Source organism: Miscanthus floridulus, chromosome 6 (genome assembly GCF_019320115.1).
Source record: "Miscanthus floridulus cultivar M001 chromosome 6, ASM1932011v1, whole genome shotgun sequence".
Classification (NCBI taxonomy): Eukaryota; Viridiplantae; Streptophyta; class Magnoliopsida; order Poales; family Poaceae; genus Miscanthus; species Miscanthus floridulus.
This window is the reverse complement of record NC_089585.1, coordinates 71149961-71177056: the sequence shown is the minus strand read 5'-3', so window position 1 is coordinate 71177056 and position 27096 is coordinate 71149961. Positions and strand designations below refer to the sequence as shown.

General features: G+C 46.6%; 1 pseudogene; it reads left to right on the top strand.

Annotated features, from left to right (window-relative positions):
• Positions 1–20820: 20820 nt before the first annotated feature.
• LOC136460678 (uncharacterized) lies at positions 20821–23874 on the top strand (annotated as a pseudogene).
• The last annotated feature ends 3222 nt before the right edge of the window (positions 23875–27096 follow it).

Here is a 27096-nt window from a genome sequence, read left to right as displayed (position 1 = left end):
AACTCTGTGCATGATGGTGCAGCGAGTGACGGCACTGGGTGTTTACGCCGGCCACCTAGGACCTACGCGAACCTATCTAACGGGTCGATCGCCATCTCTGACCTAGATGACCACGCTAAGCGGCGATGAAGGGTGGTAGGGCTCACTTGGGAAGGCTACAGCGGTGCGTGGCCATCCATGACTTTAGCGCAATGGTTCCGGTGAACTAGGACAGCTACCGACTTAACCAGCTAGCGTGCGAGCAGTAGGGGCTCACCGTGGACCTGGCCGAGGTGACGGTATGGCCAGGGACTACCCGAGTGAGGCCAACCACATGCGACCAAGTGGCACGGTGGCGCACCATAGCGGACACGACCGCATTAGCAGCGCTGGGGTAGCAGTAGAGGTACATCTAAAGGGCGTAGGGCGACATAGAGGTGGAAGCAAAGCTAGCAATGCACTTGGATTGGGTTGGGGTGGATAGATGGAGGACTACCCACAGCAATGGCCGAGCTTAGCCTTATCGGCACGGTGTTGGGGAAAAACTCCAAATTGGAGCTTGGTCGTGCTTGATTCAAGGCTGGGTGGGGTCGGGGGTCAGGTGGATTAATGGAGAAGCTAGGGCCAAGTTGAATTCAGTTGCGGTGATCTAACCATGCTGAATTGGGCGAGCAAGGTCGATCGGTCATGGTGGCAGAGAGAGAGGTAGTCAACGCTCGGCTAGTCCTTGCCTTGGTGGGACACGAGCGGCATGATCAGGACGCACACACGTAGGCACTATGGATAAGGCATGCTCACATCCACGATCAACATAGCATGAGCGACTGCTGCGCCTTAATGGGAGAGACGAGAGTAGGTACGGCCATGTGCCGATGCCATGGATACGCCAAGTACGCATGCAGCAGCAGCAGGGCCACCAATAGGGCGGACAGTGGTGCAGAGCCACAGGGGGGTGTGGATGCGACGGCGAGGGGACGGCAGTGTAGCGCAGCCATGGTAGTACTAATGGCGGCGGCGTGAGGTAGGGCAGTAGGGCACGGGTCCAGTGGCTGGCTGTGGCTAGCCTCTGCCAAGCCCAGGTAGGCTCAACTGACCTAGTGTGGCGGCACAGGGTGGCCACATGGGACGTGACCATGTGCATGGCGTGGGGTGGCTGCGCGGTGACCGCACGCACGGCGCCAAACATCCCGAGGTTGTGTTGTGCATGAATTTTAAAGCATTGATACAAACTAAACTAATTAAGTTGGAGCTAAACCGCCTTGAGCACTGACCTTTAGCTAAATTTTTTGAAATTATTTCACTAGCATGGCATTGTCACACTATTTTCAAACTTAAAATTCTTCCAAGTCTTGAGCTGAATTTGATTTCAAGTTCCATTTCCAAGCCATTAGAAATACTAGCTAGTCATATTATTTTTCTACAGCAAAAGTTGCATTGTCATCTACAAAGTTTGTACTTCAAACTGTATTTAAGTATCACACATATGTTCTATAGTATTTTTGCTTAATAAAAATTGGTTTTGAACCCTACTTGATATACATGAGCTATTGAATCAACTTTCATTTAACATTTTTATTGTTCAATTTAAGTTACAAGAAATTTATCTACACATTCTATCACATGCATTATCACATAAACATGATGCTCATGACAGGGTTTAGTGGTTTGATTAGGGTGTAACACCGAGGGTGTTACATTAACAGCCATTATAAAACATGTATAAGGGCACAATTGTGATCACCAACAAAGGTCTAGGGGTTTAAAATAACAAATTCCACGAGTTTTGGTGAATCTATATTTTTTGTAGGGTTTATCTAGAAAACCATCAAGGTGGACCTACATGTCAGAATCAATCATGCTTATCCACCGCGAAACGAGCACTAGAAGGTTCCAGAGGACTCCAGAGGGCACCACACCAAAGCGGGAGCTGAGGGGCTGCCATGTGGGGCCAGTTGGCCCCACCTATAGGCCGTCTAGCCCCTAGGGCCACCTGTCAGCCTCCGCCTCATTATGTCGGTTCTCCACTGCCTCATATGTTGCATCTACGCTGTTCTTTAAGTCGGTTTGATCCAAGGGCTCATGATAGACGCTCTGGCCTATATATTCCAGCCCCTGCCCCCCCCCCCTTAGCAGATCCCTGAAACCTTTGTGATCTCCTCTCTACTCCAATTATCTTAAGCCTTGTTGCTACCCCTAGTTAAGTTAGACTATAGTTTGTCTCACATGTTTCCCTATGGATACGATACTTGGAATACCTCCAAGTGAAAGCTACAGCGTTATCCATGCGCTTATGGATTTATTTGTGTGCGTAAAAATATACCAACAATGGTTATTTTATGATTGAGGAGGTGGGTAACTATAGCTGGCATGTAATAGGAAGTTATGTGGGGATGCTCCATGGACCCCTGGCATTTGAACTATTGAATAATTTGGCGGCTACATGCCATGTAATTTGTAATATAAGTAGTTGGACCTAATCTTTTTGTTGATTTTCTTGTTGGTTTCTTCATTCTATCACTTTGATAGTTTCCTATTGTTTGTGGCTATCATGGCTATCATCAAACCTATATGACATGTCCATTCCCAAGCAACTACTCTATCATAGATGCACTAATGGCTTGAAATGGACGTGTCTCATGCTTCCATGGCTGTTAGGAACTTGGTTCTTTTGACTTTGATGGTTTCCTGCTGTTTAAGGCTAATGATGACACAACAGACCATTTGTAACACCCCAGGTGTTTGCCACCAGTTAAGCAATGGGTTTGAGCTCAAACATGACATGTTAAGTGGTGATGAAGGTGTCAAGATCAAATCTACAAGAGTGAGCTCCAACTTAAACTTGGGCAACACACCTTTGCTTGCATATTGGCCCTTTTAAGATATATACCTAAGTAATGTTGAAGGTGCTTCTTTCATGTGCCTCACATCAATTTCCACCCATATGGATGATTGGAAAAATTTCATGAAGTTTGGAATCAAGAAGTCACATGAAATTATAAGTTATAATCTTTCTTGGATTGCTTTATTAAGTGAATGGAATTATAGGTCATCAACCAAACCTTGCTACCTTACCCAAATGACTCTAATTGAACTCTACAACAAAAGTCATGAAGGATTGGTGTTGAGCAGAGGTCAAGAAAATGCCTCAATCGGTCTAAAACTCTGATTTAAGCCTTACCGTGATGCTACTTTGACCTATGTTGACCAATCACTTACATTGCTTGCATGGAGTTGCACCTTAAATAAAAGTTAAAGTTTGAGTGGAGTAGAACAAACTTTGTTTTTGGACCAAGAGCCGGATCAACTTGGAACTAAGTCAAACAGAGGCTCGAAAATTGAACCAGCGACTGTTTTCAGACAGAAATATTCTAAGTTAGGAATTCATCGTCATCGGCGTCGGCATGTCGTGTTCTTGTATTTTCGTTAAGCAACTTGTCTTGATCCAAATATAGAAGTTGGAGCTAATTCATTGGAGAAGAGCATACAAAAAGTTGGTTTGTGTTTGACCGAGTTTTGACCTCCAAAAGTGAGTTTCTATGACCGTTATCAATGTGTTGGCGCTATCATCTTGGAGATTTATTATCCACTGATCTATTGCTCAAATGACCTAAGTGCCTTAATGGAAAATGTAGAGCAAGCCGAGGTGAACAAACTTTGTTTTTGGTCCAATGTCTGATTCGGCCCGAAAGCGGCCCAAATTGGCTCCCCACCATGTCCACTCCGGCGCCCGCCACCTGTTCGACCGAAGGTCGATGCGTCGACCATGCAGTAGAGCACGCCCTCCATTGCTGTCGCACATCCCACCTCTACACCATGTGTCCCTTGCTGCTCCCTCTCACATTTAGAGAAGCCCGGCGCCCTCCCCGCTCGCTCAACGCTCTCCCTCACTCGCCCTTTCTCTCTCGCGCACGTTGTGACGTCGCACGTGGCCACGTCCACCATGGTCAGCTGGCTAGCTCGCCGCCACCGTGTCCCTGCTGCCTCTAGGCTCCCTTGCATCCTACAGCGTGTGCATCCACCTTCACCGTTGTGCGACGCTCCTCCTCGCCTATAGCAGCCTACCGCGGCCGCCGTAGTGCCGCCGCCACCGGAGCTGCGCCTCCGCGTGCCATGCAAGCGCGTGGTTGGGCCACCTTGGGTCATCTCCGGCCAAGCTGAGCATCTAAGTGGATGCGCGTGGACCCCCTGATGCTCTGCCGCCCATTCCCTATCGCCAAAGAGCCTTCTCCGGCCGGCACCGTTGTTTTCCCCACCGCCTCCTCTGTTTTGCCCTCGTGGAGAACCTCGTGCTTGAATTCAAGAAAAGATGAGGGTCGATCTGCAAACTATAGACTCATTTGAATAGTGCTGAGAAGGATTGGTTCGCTAGCGTTTATTTTGTTTTTTCTGCAGGGACCCCGATGCAAGATTTACATTTCCTTTTCTCTGATTTTTATAGATTTGGATGATCAACTTTGAAAATTCATAGTAATTAGTAGAAAATTTGTAAAATAGTAAATGAGGACTTTTTGGAATCCTTATGAAATTATCTAGACAGTAGATCTATAATATGGAACCTTTTAGTTTAAATATTTTGCTGTAAAAATAGATTTATGCAGTTAGGTTCTTAATACTAGTTGTGTCTTGTTTTTTTCATAATTGCAGTTGTTGTGCTCCAATAAATGTGAAATTTTTATGGAGTGCTACTAAGGTGATGGTTGATGTCTGGTAAAAATTTCTAGAGTTTAGGTTTGATGGTTTAAGAGTTATAAACATAACAAATGCCCTGTGTTGCTTTGCTCCTATTCTGAATAGGTATGCATGTTTGAATTAATTGGATTAGCTAAGTTATGAATCATGACTTTATGACAATAGAGGAGTTGTAGTACTTTTCTTAATCTTTCCAAAAAAGATAAATATCATAATTTTTGGTTAAGTAGATTTTTAGTTATAGTTGCTTATATTCTGTGGCTGTTTCTGCCCAAACCCTGACATGGTTGCCTTGTTAGTACTGTGGGACCTTTTTAATAGTATAATTAGCTCTAGGTGTTTATAACAAAGTTGTTTAGAATTTGCTAATCTTTCTAAACAGTCTAGAACCACATTTATTGGATATGTGTAACTCTAGTTATATATGTCTAAATTTGCATGTCAGATTCTGTCCATGTTTTGGATAGAGATGCATTCATTGGATTAATTGACCTTGTTATATGTATAATCATCTTACAATGATATCAATAAAGTTGTAGGTAACTTCATAAGCATTTAAAAAAGTTTTGATTCATGTTTGTTGGAAGTCTAGAACTCTAGTTATGCTTCTCTGAAGTTCTTATCAGTTTCTGTACCACTGCTGTTTGGGCTGCAATATGCAGTCTTCCTTGTACAATTATTTTCGTGGTGTAAATGATATTTTCTGTGATTGTAGTAACTACCAAAGTTGTAGCTAATTTAATAATCTAGCTTGTGTTAAATTTTTATGACCATAGGCCTGATAATTTAGGAGCTATAGATTTTACAAGTTCATTGTTAGGTTTTGCATGCTCTCTATATAGATCTGAATGATTGTGTTGTTTGACTTAGCTACGCTTTGAATAATGTCTTGGAGATAATAGAAGAAGTGTAGTGCTTTTCATGATCTTTCTAGAATGTTAAATATCACTCCTTTTGGTGTTCTAAATCTCCCGTTATAAGCTTGTGAAGCTGCATGGCAGAATCTGTCTAAGTCTGGACTAGAGGTGCTCAATTGTGCTTGATTGACCTTGTTAATTGAGGAATTGCCTTGTGATGATAATAAACATGTTTTAGATAATTTAATAAGCTTTCTAGAAAGTCTAGGATCACCTTCTTTGGATGTCTGGATCTCCAATTATGGATAAAATAAATGACTGTTGTGCTTGTTATCCAGATTTCTATACATGTGCTAGGTGATTGTTTTAGCTTGCTCTTGTTGGGACTAAACATGTTGGTTAGTTCTTGATCGATGTATGTGTGCAATATCTGAACTTAAGTTCACTTGTGTGCCATGCCTAATATGCTTCCTATCCCTTTATAATAGGTTGGGTGATGTTTAGTTAAATAACTCTAGGTGTCTATGTATTGCATGATCTTATATTTGCCTTGAATGATATTATGGGATGCATCTCATATTACCATTCTTCATATTCATGCACTTGCATCTTGCATTTCATCTAGGTACGCTAGATGAACCACGTGAAGGCCGTGATGTTGGAGCCGAACCCAAAGACGGTGTATGGTGGACCTATTCCCAAGGTGGAAGGACTGGACAAGTGCTAGGACGGGAGATGCTCGCCAAGCGAGTGTCATCTAACAAACACTGACCTAGTGTTGGATTCCAGGCAATCCCCGAAGCATTCTAAGTCTCCCAGTGTTTTACAAAATATTACTCGAGTCCTTTATGATTGATGCATTAGGTTATAAGAGTTGATTGGAACCACTTGATGCATATAATTTCCTTGTCCAGAAATATACCTTTAACCCTATGTAGGTCTAGGATCGAATATATGCTTAGCCATGCTTAGACCGGTTGAAGTTGGGTGATTTCCTATCACCTGCGAGATATAGGTGGATACCGAAGCATGGTTGGCTATATTTGCTATCGTAGGAAAAGAACCATGGGGTAATGTAAATGGAGACCGGACGGGATGTCGATAGAGAAGCAACAAGACATGGAGGTCTTGGGTGTGGATCTATCCCCGTCTATGTCGATTAAGGACCGTACCATTGTTGGTGCTTCTAACAAGATTGAACGCATGCCTCTCACTTAGCTAGCCAGATAACTCATTCCGATCGCAAAGCTGAGTAGCACAACTCAGGTCAGGCCTCGTTCTGTTGTGCGCCCTCTGCAGGGAGTGGATTAATAGACCATCGGCAAGCATGACTAGAGCGACCTAGTCCTGGGACCATGGGTAGGCATGGCTTGAGCGACCTGGCTACCATCAGTCCCTGATTGTGCGGCGCTGTACGAACCCACGAAATGTGTACCTGAGTTGTACCAAAGGTGACCTAACGCGACCCAGACGGGGGAAGTGTGGGTTTGTGTTAGGAATAAATTCCTAGCTGGTTGAAATCGATTTGAATCGCCGTCTCTCTCGGATAGTGAGAAACTTGGCTAGTACCAACATCGTAGTAATTGTATTATGGAATATGATGGTTCGGATAAACATGGAATTACTACCCCTGCTATGGTTACTATTGTATGCTATTAAAAGATATACCACATGTTTGGCATAGGATAGTTGCTAATCTAGAGATGGATAGTTATAATTAACTTGATGATAGAATTATAATTCTATAACTGAGTTAATCGCTTTTTATGCAAAATGTTGTCAAGCTACCTCTACTTATAAAGTCTTGCATACTCCTTGGTGTCACTTTATTTCTGGTTTATGACGGGTAAGTCTAGCTGAGTACATTCGAGTACTCAGGGTTTATCCCACCATGTTGCAGGTGTAGTTCTCGGCCTACTGAAGATGGTGGCTAACCGCCGGTGGGCTTGGTGACTCTATATTTAGTTCTCATCTATATGCTTTTATCTGAGGATGTCACTTATGCTAGCAATGTATTTGGAACTTATATTAATGTAATTATTTGAAAGCTATGTTGTTTTCACTAATCGGTTTTGAAACCTAAACTTGTACTATTATTTGTGAACCCATTTGTAATATTATTTTCGCGGCAACTCTGTGTATGTGATATGTATTTGCTTAATCACGTGATCTTGGTTATGATGTTGATTTACCGAGGTCCTTCAGTGATACTCGACTGGACTACCGGGTTTATATAAGTGAAAGTATGCGCGTGTCAACGTGTTAGTGGAGATAGCCAGTACTTGATCTTGTATAATTAGGGTGATTCTGTCACACCATTGTAGAGGTGGCATTGCAATTTGTTCTTCCTATCATCTATGTGCTTCTCATGGTTGTCATGGAAGCATGAGACACAGTCCATACCCTAAGCAACTGCTCTAGTCACAAATGCTTTGATGGCTTGGGTTGGACGTCTCTCATGCTTCCATGGTTGTCATGACCTTGGTTTTCTACTGTCTACATTTGGCTTCTCCAGGCAAACAAATGCGCCCTCCTTTGTTTTGTTCTATTTGATACTTTAGTAGTGCCACCCAGTGACCGTTATCAGAATGTATTGAATCATGATCAAGTCTGAGGCCACATATTTTTTTGCCTATGATGCAATAGATGAATAGCTAAGGCATTCCTAGTAGCTGCTTATGATGTCTACTACACCTTTATCATGTGTATTCCAATGGTTTGTTTCTTGAGTTTGTCTAAAAGTACCTTTACTGCACATAGACAACCTCATTAAACAAACTGGTGGCTTGCACCTGAACCAATTTTGACTAAGGCCTTGCTGCTTGTTAACTACAGAACAATGTGTGCTTGGTATGTTGTTTTCAAGGGAGAACAACCTGATGTCTACACCAGTTGGGCTGAGTGTAGTAAGCATGTATTGGGGTATCGTGGAGCTGTGCATAAGAAATATAGATCTTATGAGGAAGCAATGGTTGCTTTCAACTCAACAATCAACTCAATCTCTACTTCTAACCTTGCATCAACACCCTCTACTATCAGTTACAAAATTGTGGTGATTTTTTTCCTTTGTGCTCTGCTATGTGCGATGTGGATCCAGCTGAAGAAGTGCAATGGCTCTTATCTAGTAAACTATGCTCTATTTAGCTTCATTGTCCATTCATAAATGTGCTCTGGTACCTACTCTTATCATGTGTGCTTGCGGTTGCTGTCTGGTGCTGGTGGTTACATCTGGTGCTGGCGGTTACTGTCTAGGCAAACAAACATCGTCCCAACTAGGTAGTTGGGATTCCTGATACCCAGCCCAGGCAAACAAACACAATCTCTCAACAGCTAGGCCCAGATGGGAAGAGGCACCAAACAAGCTGCATTGCAGCAGTTGGGCCTACATCCCTAGAACCTGGCTAGGCTGGTCTAACCAGGCTTCCCACGTCCAGGCAAACAAACACACCCATAGAGGAGGGGCGTTTCGGCTTGTTTTAATGGCAGGAACGCGTAAGATGTATTACGGTGAACGTAAGATTTGTTAAGGCCCACTGTCAGATAAATGTGTACCGTTAGATTTAAAGATAATGAATTATCGAAGGGTCCTAATAGAGGTATATTAAGTACACATCATAAATTGTTTGTTCTTTTATTTTATATAAGATGGAGGGGGGTTGGGGTAGGGATGAAAACTGGATCGGATACGGATGGATATCACTAATATTACATTTGTTTTTACATTTCTATCTAGATTCGGATACGAATACGGATAGTGTCAACCATACCGAATAGGATACGATTGGATATTGACATTATAATATGTGATTTGAGTATTCATATATGGATACTGGTATCAGGATGTTGAATATTCGGACTCGGATATAGACAGATCTGAACACATCTAAATGGATTTGGTTTTCGAATATGATCAGGAAAATATCCGTACCATTTTCATCCCTATCTGGGGGAGTATAAAACTATAACTTACAATTCTAGAAACTAAGGCTATTTGAATTTCCTCCTCTAAACTTTAGAGCTCTAAACTTTAGAGTAAAGCTTCAAATAAGTGGTCTAAAGTTAGCTCTAAACTTTAACCTACCTCATATTAGAGCTTTAGAGCTCAAAAGTGAGCTAAAGTGCTCTGGAGCTTTTAGAGCTCTAAAATTATTTTAATGGCAATGAGTACTAACCCCATAAAAGATTTCTATATTTTCCTTTCATCTTTTCATCTCACTGTCTCCCTACAATTATTGCTATATTAGAAGATCATTCAAACAAAGGAACATGTTGCCTGAACTAGTATAAACCCTGTGTCATTGAGTGCTAGGCCACCTCTGATCACAACGTACGGCAAAACTACAAATATTTACTTGTTGGTCACTTTCTGCACTGATAGTTGGCGCCTGTCCGTGGGGAAGACGTGTATGTTCAACACTTTTTGGTCATCAGATGGCCCACTTTTCCACCACCTTTGACATGGCAGACTCAGGCGATATGACTCGCTTTGGCTCACTAGAGTTTCCCGCACTCCCACCTGTTGGGATGTGGGTTCCACCCATCTCTAAGCCATCCCAGGCCTTCATCTTTGTAAGCCTGGACTTCAGTCGCCGACCTGGCTCAGCGTACTACACCTCCGCAAGGAGGCACTGTTCTAGCGCCCGTCGGAGGGGCGTCCTCCATCAACTCTGGGACACACGATGATTTCAACAACAAGGCATCTACGCTTCATTCCGAGCAAACTCTCTGCTCAAACCCTGCTATGAGTAATGTGCATGCTGTTATTTACTTGCTATTTTCTATCTTCCACCTATTACCTAGAGGGACCTTGTTGTCCCTATCGTGACCGCCATATGACCGGTTCCCCTACGGCCTCACGTCTCTCGAAGGATGCCAGTGCCACCCCCCTCACATCCGAATTCATGGGGATGGCAAGCTATGCACCCACCTATTTCCTCGACCTTATGGATGACGAGTTGAGAGTGACGACTCCAGCATTGGTGATGTGGCGCCTAGCCACCGTCTGTCTTGGGAGTACCCTATGGCAGACACTCTAGGACAGCCACTACTCGTAATGGAGTCCTTACAGACTCATGCCCCTCTGGACCCTCATGTGGAGACCCCTGAGCTCACATGGGAGCACGGCGAGGAACTATGACAATAGTGGTTGCACCAGCCATCGACTGTGCCAGTGCGCTCGGCGCATCACACTATGCCCTGTGCGCATAAACCGGCAAGCGGCGCCCGGGGTCATGCCCGTCGGGTCTGGCACAACACCATGAACAGGGGGAACGATCCCCCATAGTTCGCTCAGGCCAATTAGAACATCGTCGTTGTGGCAATGCTTCTACGCGGCCTTCCTAAGCTAAACGACCCTCAAGAACAAGGCGATCCACAAAAACCTCTGGGCACTAGTGGAGACCATCGTCATTCAACTAGTTGAGAGCTTCATATCACGACACCGAATCACTGGCCACTCTCCCCACTAGGGGAATGGGGACATAGCAGATGAGTCGCTCCACCTGCTCACCACTACAACCACCGAGCACGGCACAAGAGATCGCACCTAGGGATGAAAATGGTATGGAAATATTCCGAACTGACCGCTTTCATTTTCTATATTATGATACTATTTTCTATATTATGATATCGTTTCTGAATTTTGCTAAACATAAAAATTTGTCATTTTCAATTGGTTTCACAACCATTTTTTGTACTCTTTAATTGCTAAAATGTAGAAATATCCCGAACCAACCGTTCTCATTTTCTATATTGTAATACCGTTTCTGACTGTTTTCATCCCTAGTCGCACTTGTGCCCTGTCTTGACTTGATAATTGCTCTGCACCGACCGCCTGTATACAGGTGGCTCTGGCCGAACCGAGATGCACACAGTAGCAACCAAAGTCCCAACCCTAATGGCCCAGGACCATGGACCTTTGTCCAATGCCTCCAGCGAGCGCTGCTCCCATCGTGCTCCAACGGAGGCCGAGGCAAAGGCAAGGCCAAGCGCCAAGATCCAGACAAGGGCCCCTCCACGTAGAAGGTGAAAAAGAACAGAAAAGATCACCGCTGATCGACCAACTCCGTGTTGGTCACCATGGCTAATCACATGGGCAAGCAGCCCCAGCAGGACCCTCTAGGCCACTTCTAGAGCTCATGGAGAGCCCATGCACCAACCACGCCTACCCCGTTAAACACCTCTACAAGGACTACGAGCTCCTCAAGCGCCTTCTGCGATAGGCCAGTGGGCCAAAGGAAGAAAAAGGCGTAGAAGCAGTCCGCCAAGAAAGGGGCAGTAGCAGACAAGGATCTGGATGACTGAAGGTTGAAGTGATCCGACCAGGACAGTCTACCTGACTGAAGGAGGACAACGACTGACATTCTCACCAAACTGCTTTGAACAACTATGTCATTTTTCTTCCCCTAAAATTCACTCTTACCATTGTTTACTTAGTGTTTGCTCCTATAAGAGCACCCTGGCCCGAAACACTTTTTGGCCCGGGTCGCTCGGGGGCTCCACGAGGGTACACTACTACCTCTCTTTTATGTTTACTATCATATGGAGTAACTCCTTCCTACCTGAACAAAAGGGTAGTTCGTTCCTTTAATTTGCCTTATGTAGCTTTGCTTTAAAACATTCCAACCGATCGCACCCCGCCTTTACCTATGGTTACGAGCATTTGAGCCTTGCGAGCCATGCCCTGGGCTCCTAAGGTTGTAAGCCTACTGGGACGAACTGGGCAAGTACAAAAAAGAAAGAATAAAAAACAAAATTATGCTAAGGGAAAACTAAGGACCGAAAGGGACAAGCTTCCCCGAATGGAGTGACTCCATCACAAGAAATGAAACTGATTATAGTCATTGAGTACACAAGAACGTTTACATGGGAGCTCCCCCATGAACTTAAACTTTTTACATCTACTAAACTGCTTATACTTTACAAGCTATTGGGGTAGCTCGGTGGCATCTGCTATTGGTATGACCGGTGAAGGCGCGGGCTGCTCACTCCCTGGTGGGACCACTTTTAGCTTGGCTGAAGGTGGGACGACATCCACTTTCAACCCAGGCTCCGTGCCATCCGTAGGCTGGGCGACATCCACCCGACGCACACTTTTAACCATGCCTTCACGGTGGACATCCATCACCCACTGCGTAGAGACTTGCTCTGCCACCAACCTTGCGTGCAGCAGCAAGCTCTCCCTGAGCGATTGGATATCCTCTATGCTCAAGCCATCGACATACTCACTGCAGATAGTGGCAAAGTCCAGGTTCGGGTGGTATGTCACCACCGAAGTCAACACCCCTGACACTCCGTAAAATAGCCCGCTTGTGATAAGGGCCCGGACCTCATTCGGGACCTTTGCCAGCTGGACCGCAGCCACGCTAGTACTTGGTGCCGACCCGAAGACCTCCGAGATGACTAGCTAGGCAACATTGCGGATCTAGTCAAGTTCCCCCTCGAGAGCACATCACTCTTCAAGGGACTTGGCCAGCTCCTCATTTCAGCCAAAAGTCACTTTGACCGTCTCTAGGTCTCACTCCAATGACTTCACCTTTCCGCCCAGCTCTAGAAGAAGGATGGCAAGCTCAGAAACAGGCTGAAGGAAGAAACCAACGCGACAAAAAATAGAAAGGGTACGTACCGGGGTGGAAGTTCTCAAGGGTGGAGAATTCCTCCACCTACCGGCCCACCTGCTCAGGTAGCTGGGCGCTCACCTCCTCCGTCCCCATCACCTAGCCCTGAAGCACAAGCACTTCTCGGTCTGCCTCTGACCGAGCCTTCTGCTCTGACTCTAGGGCCTTTCATGCCAACTCTAGGGCATTCTGCTCCAACACCAAGGCACTCTGCTCTGACTCATGGGTCTCCAAAGATTTTTGGAGCGCCGCCTTGGTGTTCGCCTAGGGATTTCTACAACCCCTGCCTCGATCTCCACCTGGTGGGCCTTTGCCACCTCAAGCCCCCTGCTCGGCTGGCGGTCACCCGCTCCTACTACAAGCTACTCCTCCGCCCGCACCATGGTCACCTCGATCGCTCAGTCCTAAGGACTCACGGTGGGTGGACTCTAGCCAACACTCAAGCTCAGCCACCCAGGCATGCTCCTATCCGGAGGAAGCAGGACTTGCGGGACAACATCTCCTTCAGACCCTATGAAGATGAAAAGCAAGCATGCTGAGGCAACCAACAAGAGACTCAGAGGTCAAGGACAAATATGGGAAAACTCACCTCCGTGGCGAGCTGTAGGTCGACCTTGACTAACTGCTAGGGCGGACTTAACCCGCTCCTAGGCGTCCTTGAGCTTCACCGATAGGTTGGTGAGTTCGGACTCCATGGCAAGTCCTTTCCCCCCAAGGATGTCCCTAGAGCTAACAGTCCTAGGAATCCTGAAGGATGAACCACACCTATGTCGGGTCCTCAGGGGTAGGGCCACTCTAGGTCACCCTACGGCAGCCCACCAAAGGGCCCAGCCTCCGACTGAACCATCACCAGCTCCCACGATGACATTGGCAGCTCCACCATGTCATTCGCCTCATCGTCGGACAGGATCTCCACCACCTCAGTTGTGCAAGCCACCGCCGGGTGTTCCGACTCCATCTCAGTCGCATCTCCCCCCGACGCCTTTAGCTTTGACCACGAGGGTGAGCCATGCAGCCCTCCACCCGGTGAGGCAAGGGAGCTCAATCTCCCTCTCCTCTTCCTGCCATAGCTGATGGAGGAGGGGCCACGAGAGTTACCTCTGATGTGACCTCCTGCCGTCACCACTAGGATCGCCGCCAATGCCGCCGTCACCACCCTATTCCCCCGCCACTCGCTGTGACGCACTGCAGGGTGGGCCTCTAAACCTCCCTCATAGGAGTTGGGGCAATGCTCAACCTCGTCATCACTCGGCCATTGACAAAAAAGTATGGGTAAGTCATACTCTAAAAAGACTCAACAGCAAAAGATCGAAAAGAAACAAAGAAAAACATATCGGGAGGTAAGCGGCATGACTCTAATGTTGAGACCCGATGTCGATGGGCCTATAGGGCAAGGACCGCTCCTAGGCTACACCCGCGCCCCCTCACTTCAGATGGGGGCAGAGTCATCCCAACCGGCTCCTGCCCGACCTATGGGTCACCGCTATTGAAAGGTCCTAATATGGCTAGAGGGGGTGTGAATAGCCTTTTTAAAATCTACAAATCAACTAGAGCAATTTGATTAGTATAACAAATAGTGAAATACAAACTTGCTCTAGCTCTACAAGGGTTGCAAGACACCTATCCAATAATTCTAGTTGTTATGATCACTAGGCACACAATCCACTAGGTCACTACTCACTAAGAGCTCTCACAAATGCTACACTAAAGAGCTCCACTAGATGAACTTAATCCACAAGGCAAGCTCTCAATTCTAGCTACACTAAAGAGCTTGATATAGCTAGTTTGCGGGAACGTAAATGAGTAAGTGAGGTGATTATACCACCGTGTAGAGGAGTGAACCAATCACAATGAATACTTTATCAATCACCGGGAGAATACCAAAGGGCAAGAGACAACTAATTTTCTCCCGAGGTTCACGTGCTTGCCAACATGCTACGTCCCCGTTGCAGTCGACCAACACTTGGTGGTTCAGTGGCTAAGAGGTGCTGCATGAACCTTGTCCACACAATTGGACACCGCAAGAACCTACCCACAAGTGAGGTAACTCAATGACATGAGCAATCCACTAGAGTTACCTTTCGGTGCTCCACCGGGGAAGGTACAAATCCCCTCACAATCACTGGAGATGGCCACGAACAATCACCAACTCGTGCCAATCCTCCTCTACTGCTCCAAGCCGTCTAGATGGTGGCAACCACCAAGAGCAACAAGCGAATCCCACAGCAAAAACACGAACACCAAGTGCCTCTAGATGCAATCACTCAAGCAATGCACTTGGATTCTTTCTCAATCTCACAAAGATGATGAATCAATGATGGAGATGAGTGAGAGGGCTTTGGCTAAGCTCACAAGGTTGCTATGTCATTGCAAATGGCCAAGAGGGTGAGCTTGAGCCAGCCATGGGACTTAAATAGAAGTACCCATGAAATAGAGCTGTTGGGCTACTCACTGCACTGAACATGGGGCGACCGAACACTCCAATCGTATCAACCGATCGTAGGACCCCAATGTTTGGTCATGCGATGCATGCCACATGTCCCCTCCCTTCAAATACTGAGCACCCAATCCCAACGGTTAAGTGATGACCGGACGTGCTGCTGCAAAGTGACCAGACGCTGGACCTCAGCGTCTGGTCGTTTCTAGTAAGCATCCAGAAGCGAGAAAGCATGACCGGACATGTCCGGTCATGCTCGACCGGACACACCCAGTGTCCGGTCACTCAACATCATCATATGTCAGACTGACCGGACTTAGGCCCAGAGTGTCCGGTTAGTTTTCATGCTAGTGTCCGGTCAGTTTTCACGCTAGCGTCCGGTCATGAGACTGAAACAGCGTGCCCTCTGCTGCCACTGACCGGACACGCCGATCCAACCGAGACCAGCGTCCGGTCACTTATAGTGACCTCCATCTTTTCTATATAGGGCACCGATGGCACTATCGGACTGTTCGCACTCTATGAGCGGACACTCCGTCGGTGAAGTTTCTAACCCTTGCTCAAATGTGCCAACCACCAAGTGTATCACCTTGTGCACATGTGTTAGCATATTTTCGCAAACATTTTCAAGGGTGTTAGCACTCCACTAGATCCTAAATGCATATGCAATGAGTTAGAGCATTTAGTGGCGCTTTGATAACCGCATTTCAATATGAGTTTCATCCCTCTTAATAGTACGGCTATCGATCCTAAATGTGATCACACTCTCTAAGTGTCTCGATCACTAAAACAAAATGGCTCCTACTATTTATACCTTTGCCTTGAGCCTTTTGTTTTTCTCTTTCTTCTTTTCCAAGTTCAAGCATTTGATCATCACCATGCCATCACTGTCACCATGATCTTTACCATTGCTCCATTACTTGGAGTGGTGCTACCTATCTCATAATCACTTTGATAAACTAGGTTAGCACTTAGGGTTTCATCAATTAACCAAAACCAAACTAGAGCTTTTAGCGACCCTCGGCTAGGGACGCCCCGACTAGAGTAGCAGACGGGCATCCTCCGGCTATGAGTCACGCGCTGCCACTAGTCCTGGCGATGCACTGAGTGCAAGCCCACTCCTCAGACTAGCTCGGCTTGCTTAGCATGCGTCCATGGCAGGCGGAGACAAGATCGGCGATGCCACTGAGGGGCGTGGTGACCACGTCCGCTTCGCCTCCCAGTTCACCAACGGCATTCGCACTCGCCGCATGATTCCTTGGCATGGGAACCACCGTGTGCCTCTCCACCTCCTGCTCATCACCAGCGGACATCGCCATAGGGTCGTAATGCTCCACCGAGGTCACAATGACCTCCCAACTTTCCTCCTCCTTGGAGAAAACCATATCATCCACATCTGTGGGATCCCCTGACTCGAGCTCGGACTCGACATCGCTCTTATTTTCCCCGACCTTCATGCGTCGGGCAATCTCCTTCTCCTTCTTATACTTCCATTGAGCCACCTCGACATTCTTCTTCTTCCTGGCATCCACCGCCTCCTTCTGGGTGGCCTGCCACACCCCCTTCGGTCCCTTCAGAAGGTGCGGCTGGGACCTATAAGCATCAAGCCCCTATGCAACAGGCGACTCAAGATAAAAAAAGCAGGAAAGCAAAGGGGGAAAAGAACATGAAGTAAAGAAAGAGGAGCATACCAGTTTGGACACCACTAAGGCATTGAGAGATATGGGCTTTCCCTCGACCTTCTCTTTGGGCTTCAGCTGTAGCACCCGGTCGAGGTGACTCCAAACCTCATCATCCGGTAGCTCCTCCTGCGACGCACGATCAGGGTCCGACGGGACACCGTACCTCCACATCGGCCGTGACCTCTCCGCCAACGAAGCAACCTGGCAGCAGTAGAGGGTGTGGAACACCCGCACTCCATCAAGGCCACACCGCAAGAGCTTCCGAAGCTCCTCCTCGATGATCTCCACCTTCTTCTTCTCCCGACAGGAATAGCCCCATGACCAACTATCCTGCTTCTTCGGCCTTCCGCCGTTAAACTCCAAGAACGGCACCTCTGCCAAATTCCTAATATAACACCACTCCCCGTGCCACCCCCGGTTGGAGTCGCATGGGATGTACACGGGATACGAGCCTCCTACGCTATGTTTCCTCTGTAGGGCAAAACCCCCCACCGGCATGACCTCGGGTGGATTCCCCACCGGCAAAGCTTGCCTAGAGAACAACCGCCAAAAGAAATCCACGTGCGGCTCTATCCTAAGGAAGGCCTCACAGACGGTGACAAAGTCAGCGATGTGCATCACCCCCGTCGGATTGAGGTGTTGCAACTCCAGACCCCCATTGAGGAGTCTGCGTAGGAACCAGTGCGCAGGGTATCCCAACCCACGCTCATGGAAGGCGAGAAAGGAAACCACCTCACTGGGCCGAGGTTACGGAAACTCCTCCCTCATAGAGCCCTCTAGTGCACCACCTCCTTCGGATACAGAAACCCCTTCATGACAAAGACCTTCAACACTGACTCCCTCATAGTGGATGACCTCCAGTCCAACATCTCGCTCCGGGTTTGTGAAAGGATTTGTGAGTTTTTCCTCTCCCTTTTCTTTCCTAGGAACCGCCACTGCTCTTAAAGACGCTCTCGGCAAGAAGGAAAATGAGAGGAGATAGCGGATGGGGAACATGCGGAGGAACAGGGCCAAAACCTTCTCCCTTCTCCTACTTAAGGAAAAGGGCGCAACAGTTGGGGAAGGCATGCCGATTGGGAAAGTCGAAATGATGGAGCAAAAAACCCTCTCTCTTTCCCATTTAATGTAGATGAGACACACCCTGATCGATGAGACACGCCCTGACCGATGGAACGGCGCCTGATCAGATGGGACATGGCCCGGGTATGGCCCACCACTACCGCACGTCAACCACTACCGCACACCGGGCATGAGAACCAAAGCTCCACCACACACAGGCAGCTCTCCGCCTCCCCAGGCGGGACTTGGAAAAACCCAAATGAGGGGATCTCCGCCAGGAGAAACCATCGGGCTTCCTAAGTCGATCGAACGGCTCAAGAAAACACCAAGAGACAGGTAAGGAGCGAAGGGATGCCCCATATAGGCCACGCCAACTCTGTCATGAATGACGAGCATGGGTCCCGATCGAACATTTCTGATTGGAGCTCTTCAAACCCCATCACTCGAGTCATCAAGGTAACACTGCCAACCCCCGCTATTTCTTTATAATCATTTCATACATCTATACACGCATTCATTCCATACGCCCATGCACCCAGGATGATTCAGGACCTAAACCGCCCGGGGGCTCAGGAACTAAGCCATCGCACGTGCAGCGAAATGTATCACAACGCTCCGTGTTGCATCACAAGCTACAGTTGCCTCATTTGACATGAGCAACGAACGACCGGGGTTCAAAGGCTGGCCCACGAAGGGCTCGAGGCCGCCCCACATCAAATGGAGCCAGGGGAGAAAATGTAGATGAGCCCCGTGCGGCCCTCGCTCCGTCTGCCCCAAAGCAGATAGGGTCATCTCAACCTTCTCGTTCGATCCTAAACCTCTTGCCAAGCCCACAGAATCTCCATCGAGGGGAGGCCGTCAGGCCTCCCGGGTTGGTCTCTGGAACGACCCAGGCATCTACTGGGTTGCAGGTAAAGAAGCAGTGGAATGTCACAAGAGGGCTATGTCGACCCCATCACGAACGATGGACCCGGATTTCACTCGATCATACCCGTTAGCGAACTCACCGAGCGCGTCACTCGAGCCTAAGCGATCGGGACAAGGGACAAAACTCATCCCCTCTGGTTATGAGGAACCGAGGACGGGGTAACACACATAACTCAAACCGACCCCTACCAAAGCCAAACGGGGCTCGGGGGCTCAAGACACCAAACACCCGGGTCTGCGACCCTGAACTCGCCCCATCCAACGGCTACGCTTCGACTGCACACCAAACGCTTAGGTCTGCAACCCCGAACTTGCCCCATCCATCGACTATGCTTCAACTACACACCAAACGCCTGGGTCGACGACCCCAAACTCGCCCCATCAGGATCCACGAACTCCCGCCCGCCCGATCCCTAAAACTAACTAAACTGACTGCCTCGGCTGCGCAGGCTGCGCCAAGGCTAGGATCCATGACTCTGACTCACCCGATCCCATGGCGCGCACCGACGCTAGGACCCACGAGTTCTGTCTCGTCCGATCCCTAAAAACTAACCGCCTCGGCTGCGCAACGACGCCTTGGTTGACAACTCTATCTTGACTAAAAAACATGCACACATGCCCGCCAACAAACACCCCCTGACAATTCTGCCTGAATCGCCTAGGGGCTCGGGAGCTACACCCGTGGATGCGCTCGCGTGCACCCGCTGACGAAACAAAAACCTTCCCTGCTGGCAACACGAAAAACCCCCCAGACGATTCTGCCCGAATTGCCTAGGGGCTCGGGGGCTACACCAGCGGGTGCGTGACAAAAATCCCTCAAACGATTCTGCCCGAATCGCCCGGGGGCTCGGGGGCTTCTATCGGGTTCGTAATCCCAGGGTCCCTCATAGACTGGCTTTCTAACAAAGGCTCAGCCCAGGCAGACAAACGGTAACTCATGGGCCCTCCCAAGTATCTGAACAACAAGCTAGCAGGGCGATCCAATCACCGACTGGAAGGTCTGGCCAAGGAGGAGCGGCGCCTGTTTTCTGACTCCATCCCACCTCTCCGACCGGAGCGCTCACTTCGATCTCCAGCCCGCCTCCGGACAGCCTCTCCAACCAGAAGGCCTGGCCAAAGCACTACTTCCGACTCCAACCCCACGTCTCCGATCGGGGTACGCCAAAACTCTGCTCACTGCTCTTCTCCGACTGGCGCAATCAGAGCCGACTAGGACCAACCGATCGAGAACGCCCGCTCGATAAGGACCAAGAAACGGGTGGAAAAAGTAAGGTAGGGCGCACAAGTCAACCCACGATACCAGGGACCGTACCCTGTACACCTGCAGAAACAGTACTCTGCAACCTCCTTGGCACAATAGAACACAAACAGTGTTGTAGGCATCGATATTTTTCCTACATTATTGTGGGCGCCATTAACTCCTATATGGTAAGGCTCCCCCCACATGCCTCTGGGCATCGACAGTGTTGTGGGCGCCGATATTTACCGTATCGAGTGAACATGGTGAAACTTCTCATATGCCTTTGGGCATGTACCGACATCTGCCATACTCGAACAAAACAACGCAATCTCCCATGTGCATCCGACATTCAACAGTGTTGTGGACGTCTACCATCATCCTGTACCCGTCGGTGTGGGCAACAAGGCTTAGAAGCATACGTATTCTTTTCCTCTCACTTGTAAAGCCATCTCCTTCATTTATAAAAGAGGATGCACTCTCTCTCAACACAAGTGATTCGAGATTCATTCCGAGCTGGACGGGCGGCGGCGGCGAGGAGGACTACGACCACGACCCCGAAATCGGAGACATTATGGGGGACTATTTCGACAATCCCAAGAAGGCCCAAACCCGCGTGGGTGCCCCTGTCTTCTCTGTTCTGACGAATGAATGGCTTTCCTCGTCTTATTCTCGGTTGAATAATTTGGTGCTTGTTTCACGCCCTGTGCTCTCGTGCAGATGGAGGATAGGATAAGAAAGAAGCGCCACAAGATCGTGCACCGGCTCTGCAAACCCGATGAAAGTTGTCTTCAACAAGTAATGTGCTTCTCTGATGCTGCCATATATGTGTACAAAATCCAGGTAGATAGGTAGGACTAGTTTATACTGTGCACTTCGAACTGATGATTCTACAAATTTTTCATTTACAGAACTGGCCTCCTAAATGGAACTTTCAGTGTTAAATTCTTTTACAATATTTTAGATAATGGAATAGAAGTATCCCAGCGTCCACTTCAAGTGATTCTTTAGCAGTTCCTTATTACAATAGCTGCACTTGCAGCAAAAGCAAGCTCATAGCTCATCAGAACAGAAGATCAAAATAGCGACCACACCCAACACCTTTATGGTCTATGTGTAAACCTCCATCCTTTACCAGAAAAAACCTATATTGTGGTGTATATTATTAATCGTGATCTTGTGAAAACACTTTTCAGCACGAGACCAACATCCTATGCGATGTTGGATCAACTATTAGTGAAAACTCACAGAGTTTGGATCATGGTCAACAAAGAAGTAAAACTATTGACAACCATTTGGAGATCTTTCTTAATTGCTTAATGGAGTTTTGGTTGTTTCCTGTTCTAGATTTGACTTCTCCAATTCATATATATGGTTCGAGTTCTACAATGCTCTGTTCCCAAAAGATGTTACATTAATTTTTTATGTGAGTTCTTTCTCTTTATTTTCCCCCAACAGGAAGCATTTACCACACTTATAAAAGAAGCATGTATCAAATCTATACACATGTTTGCTCAGGATGTTGCATCTTCCCTTTTATTGTGCTTGCAGTCTCTGCGATCATGGCATATAGTAGGCCGTCTTGGTGGTTGCAATTCTATGAATATGCAGGTATAATGGTCGGACACATTTACACTTTTTGAATGTCATTTTGGACAATCTTTTTTATTTTCTTTTTCATGTCCTTCAAATATAGTAAGGAAACAAAGTGGATGAGTTGATACTAGTCAGGGTAACATAATCCTTCTCCTGACCTCCATTCTTTTCTTCAAAATGTTGGTAACTTATCAAACTTCTATGCTTTGCACTAAATGACTTCAAAAGTACTTGTTTATTTTGCAGTTATCGCAGTTGCTTTTAGATTGTAAAAGGCCGACTTATGATGCTCTTGAAGGAGCTAACGTCACTCCGACGTCCTTTTACAATATTGGTGATCTTGAGATTCAAGATAATCTAGCACGAGTATGGTGTGTAATATTTCTCTTCTAAGCCGGCTTTACAAAATGTAGACTGTAACCTTTTTATGTTGTCATGTGAATATTGAACTAAAGTGTTATCCATTTCCCACTCCTCTAATTCTTGATTACTATCATCTGTTGTCGCATCATTCTGGATTACATACACTAACTGTTTGTGTTAACAAGCTTATGAAAAATACCATAAATATGAAAAGACCATTCACAACATAAGTTCCATCGATGTGGGTTTAATCACGATAAACTATTTTTAGGCGACTCATGAATTTTGTGGTGCAGTAAGCCTGCTAGACCACTTTGACTGAAAAAATACTGACTCCCTTTTAATACTAGACACTGCAATTCTATGGTTTTCTAGAAAGCTGTAGCTCTCCCCGTGAAACTGTACCTTTTTGCACCATGTACTGAAACACTGTGATACCTTTCAAACAAATATTTATTCCAGAGAAAATATGCAAATGCATACATTTTCAATTTGTAATCACATTGATTTAGCCCATGACCCTTTATTTTCGTATTATTAACTTGCACAGGGTAGATATTGGTATTCATGAGCCATTGCTTCTGGACATCCTGCTTAATGCCTTAACAACAATAAGCTCAGAGTAAGAGCCAGACTTTTGATTTTTGAATTGTCAATATTTTGGTAATTTATTTACTGTGTATATAATGTTATTTCTGCTCATCAGGATCTGGTCTCTAACATATGGTGCACATGCATATTTATATCTTGTTCTGGTTTTCTGTTTGGTGCCCCTAAAAATTAAAAGTGTGCGATGTGGCACAGCTTGATTCCACTGCAACCTGTCCCACAGGAGTGCAGTATGTTTTGTGAACTGCCATGTTTGTGAGCCCTGTAGTCCACATTATACACTTCTCTTGTTTTTATAGGAGGACAAACAAACTGAACCTTTTATTTTATCTGAAGGGAAGTAGTAACTACTGATTTGGAATGCAATTCTTGCTAGAAAGATGTTCCTGTAGTAGGGCAAGATTGGGCTGTGGGGACGGGGTTTGGCACACCATTAGGGAGGACAGCATATTTTTTATGGCCTCATCATAACTCAATATACCATTGTTACTCATGAAAAATAATATTCCAGCTGCCTCTTAATGCCTCATTTTTTTTCAGATTAATTGTGTGTGTGTGTGTGGGTGGTGGGGGGTGGGGGGATGGTGGTGGTGGTGGTGGGTTCTTCCAAGCTCACACTGCTTAGTGCTTACTGTATTTGGTCATGTTATGAACAATTTGTTATCATATTCCTGTGTGGAACAATGCAATCTCATCCGTTTTCTGTTTGATTTTCTACAGTCATGTTGGTATTAAGCAAGTACAGTTTGGAGGGTTAGAGTTTTTGAACTGGAGTGAGAACTTGAAAACAGAAGAAGTTGGATATAGTGTGTGCAAAATCTAAAATAGCACAATCCCGATATTTGCAGAAGCAGCTACCATTTTTAGCTAAAACGCAAATACAGCATCTGGTTCGAACATAGGGTTTCAACCACCTTGATCGTGCAAATGAGAAGAAAAATGATGACAACACGATGAAAAGTTGACGTCCAAACATATTAACCTCTGCTTGAAAAGAGGTTGCCGTCTTTACAGGACTCTGCTAGCTACACATCATTGGTAATCCTTTTGGATACATGTAATATACCTAGGTCCTCTAATGTCCAACGTGTGCATTGTTACTCCACAATCTGACACTAGCAGGTCAGGAGAAAACTTATAAAATTATGTTTTCTTAGTGCTAGTGATCATCACGAACCATGATTGAACAATTGCTGAATGTACCTTTTTGCGAGGAATTTCTGTTCTTGCTTAATGTTAGTGGCATGTTTCATCCTACCCCATTTTTAAACGAATGTATATTTTGAACTAACTAGCCTGTACTAAACATCATATCTATATCTATACCTCTTTCTTCTTCGTTCGTGTTACCGTATGTTAATGAGCTTGCTATAATCTCTCACGTCACGGCATAGACGGGTAGTGAGTTTTGTCACGGTTTTTTTTTTCAACTACAGTAGTTTCCGTCACGTAAACACCTACCTTTTCGATCTTAAGTAGAAGAGCCACCGCGTCACGGCACAGACGGGTAGTCGTTTTTGTTTACACGTTTTTTCTTTCAGCTACGATAATTTCCGTCACGCATGACACCCACGGGACCCCACCTTTCCGATCTTAAGTACAATAGCCAAAGGGTTTGGGATTCGCGATTCTTCTTTTTTGTTCGACTTCGATTCACAATTCTTCAAAGTCACGGACGATGCCATCATTTTTTCCCTTTTATTTTTGGAGTTTCACCTTTTTTTACCTCTGGAGCCATGGCCGACGGTTTCCCATTCTTCAAAGTAATTGTGTTTTTTCCATTTAAAAAAACAGGAGTGTAAAATAAATGTGAAAAAAAAGTAAAAAAGACAACAAAATAGGCCTTCGAACCATTAGTGCTTCCTTAAAAAAAAAGAAGAGTATACACCTCATATCACTATTGCATTTCTCATTTCACACAAAACCAGAAATTATGTTTGCACTTGCTTCATATGATGGATCAAATCACTACGTGAAAAACGGTTTGTAGCAATGGGTCAAATTTTTTTAGGGGCGGCTGGTGATGGAGCTGCCCCTACAGTGTGTGCTCGAGATCCACGAGACCAGCCGCCCCTACAAATGGAACAGCAGGGGCGGCTGGTGATACGAGCCGCCCCTATAGATGGGTAGGATTTGTAAGGGCGGCTCACTCACCAGCCGTCCCCGGTGTTGCGATTTGTAGGGGCGGCTCAATCACTAGTCGTCCATACAAATGTTGCCGCCGAAACCCACAGGCTCTAAACTTGGGCTTGGGCCTCACTTTAGTAAGTAGGCCACTGAAACCCGTAGGCCTGTTAAGCCTGTGAATGATTTAAGCCCTGATTTGAATCGGACGACCGAAGTTCGTCCTGCTAGGAACAAAACTAGCTCCACCCGTCGAACTTCCCAAACCCTAACTTTCATTCTCACTCGCTCTCTGTCTCTCTCACCCGATGCCGCACTCTCTCTCACTCGCCCTCCTCTCTCTCTCTCTCTCCCTCACTCGCCCACCTCTCTCTCTCCCTCTGATGCCTACCTCTCTCTCCCTCTCCCGGTGCCGCGGTGGCGGCGCTCGGGGCAGTGGTGCTTGCCCACCTTCCCTCCGTGGCGACGGCGCATAGGACGGCGCCCAACTGGCGGCGGTGCATGGGACGGCCCCAACCGGTGGCGGCGGCGTGCGGGGCAGCCCACGGGGAGGCCACCACCCCCAGCGGCAGTGCGCGTGACGGCCCATACCGGTGGCGGCGGCACGCGTGCCCCCCCCCGGTAGCGGATCCAGGGCGGGCGCGCTCCCTGACGACGAATCTAAGGCGGGCCTGTCATCCGGCGACGGATCTAGGGTGGTGATGTCCCCCATCGGTGGATCGAGGGCGGGTGTGCTCCCCGACGGCAGATCCAGGGAGAGCCCATCCTCCAAGCGGTAGATCTTGGGTGGTGGCGTCCCCTCTCTTAAGTTTCATGCATTGCTCCATCCTTAACATGTGTTTGTAGATATTTTAATTGAAAGTGTTACGCCCTAAGATTATGAGTCTCTTGGTATTATCTGACTCTGCTTCTATTGCACATGTCTGAGAAATTTACTAGGCTTGTCACTTTGACACGGCTAAGTCTTTGGTTCTATCTAATGTTTAGCACTCCACTTTCCTATAAATATTGTTTGGTATGTGCAGGGATATTGAAGCCATAAATGATTCACTGTTTTGTTGGTCTGTTTCATTCCAGTCAGCTGTTCATCCATCGGTAAATAAGTTTCCCAGCTTCTGGAGTACAATTGCACGCTGAGTCTTGACTTATGTTTGTTCTGCACAACATGCTGAGTTTTGACTCGCGTTGATTTCAGTCGCAGATGTTGACCGAAGAATGGGTTCGGCATCTCCAGAAGCAAATTTTGCAGGTCATTTTAGCTTTTGTCCTTCTTGCTAGTTGAATGCCTCCTAATAAAACTGTCCTGATAGTTCGATTTGAATGCTAAACATTAAAGCATATCTTGAAGCTGAACTACAAAAAAACATTGCTACCATTACATGATCTGAAGATGGCTTCTTGTGATCATTTTGTTGTACTTTTTCTTTCTTATTAATTTTTGTTGGCTGAGACTTGTCGTGCCAAATGAATTTGTTTTTGGATCTACTAATTACCTACCTTGTGCTCCTAAGTAGCCAATTTAGCTGAGCAGGCAAAAACTGTTGCCTACTTTTACACAGGTGATTGATTTTTTCTAAAGCAATTGATACTTCTTTCTGATGACCACCTGAGCAGGCAAAAACTGTTGCCTTGCTCGCATGGTACCAACTTGGGCAGTTGGGCCTGTGGCGCCCCTATTTATTCTGAGGTTTTATTTGTTGCTAGTGCATGTCTACTGGCCTACTGACCTTAGCTCGATATTTGGTAAATATGTCTAGTAGCACTGTTTAGATACTTTTCACATTTCCCTCTTTATATCATAGTAACATCTTTGATACATCATCTTGACTGATATATATAATACTCAAATCAAGGTTCCACTGAGGAGGGAGAAAGCCAAGTCTCTTTGTCAAATGGTTGTGGCTCTGAAGGTATCAGAAAA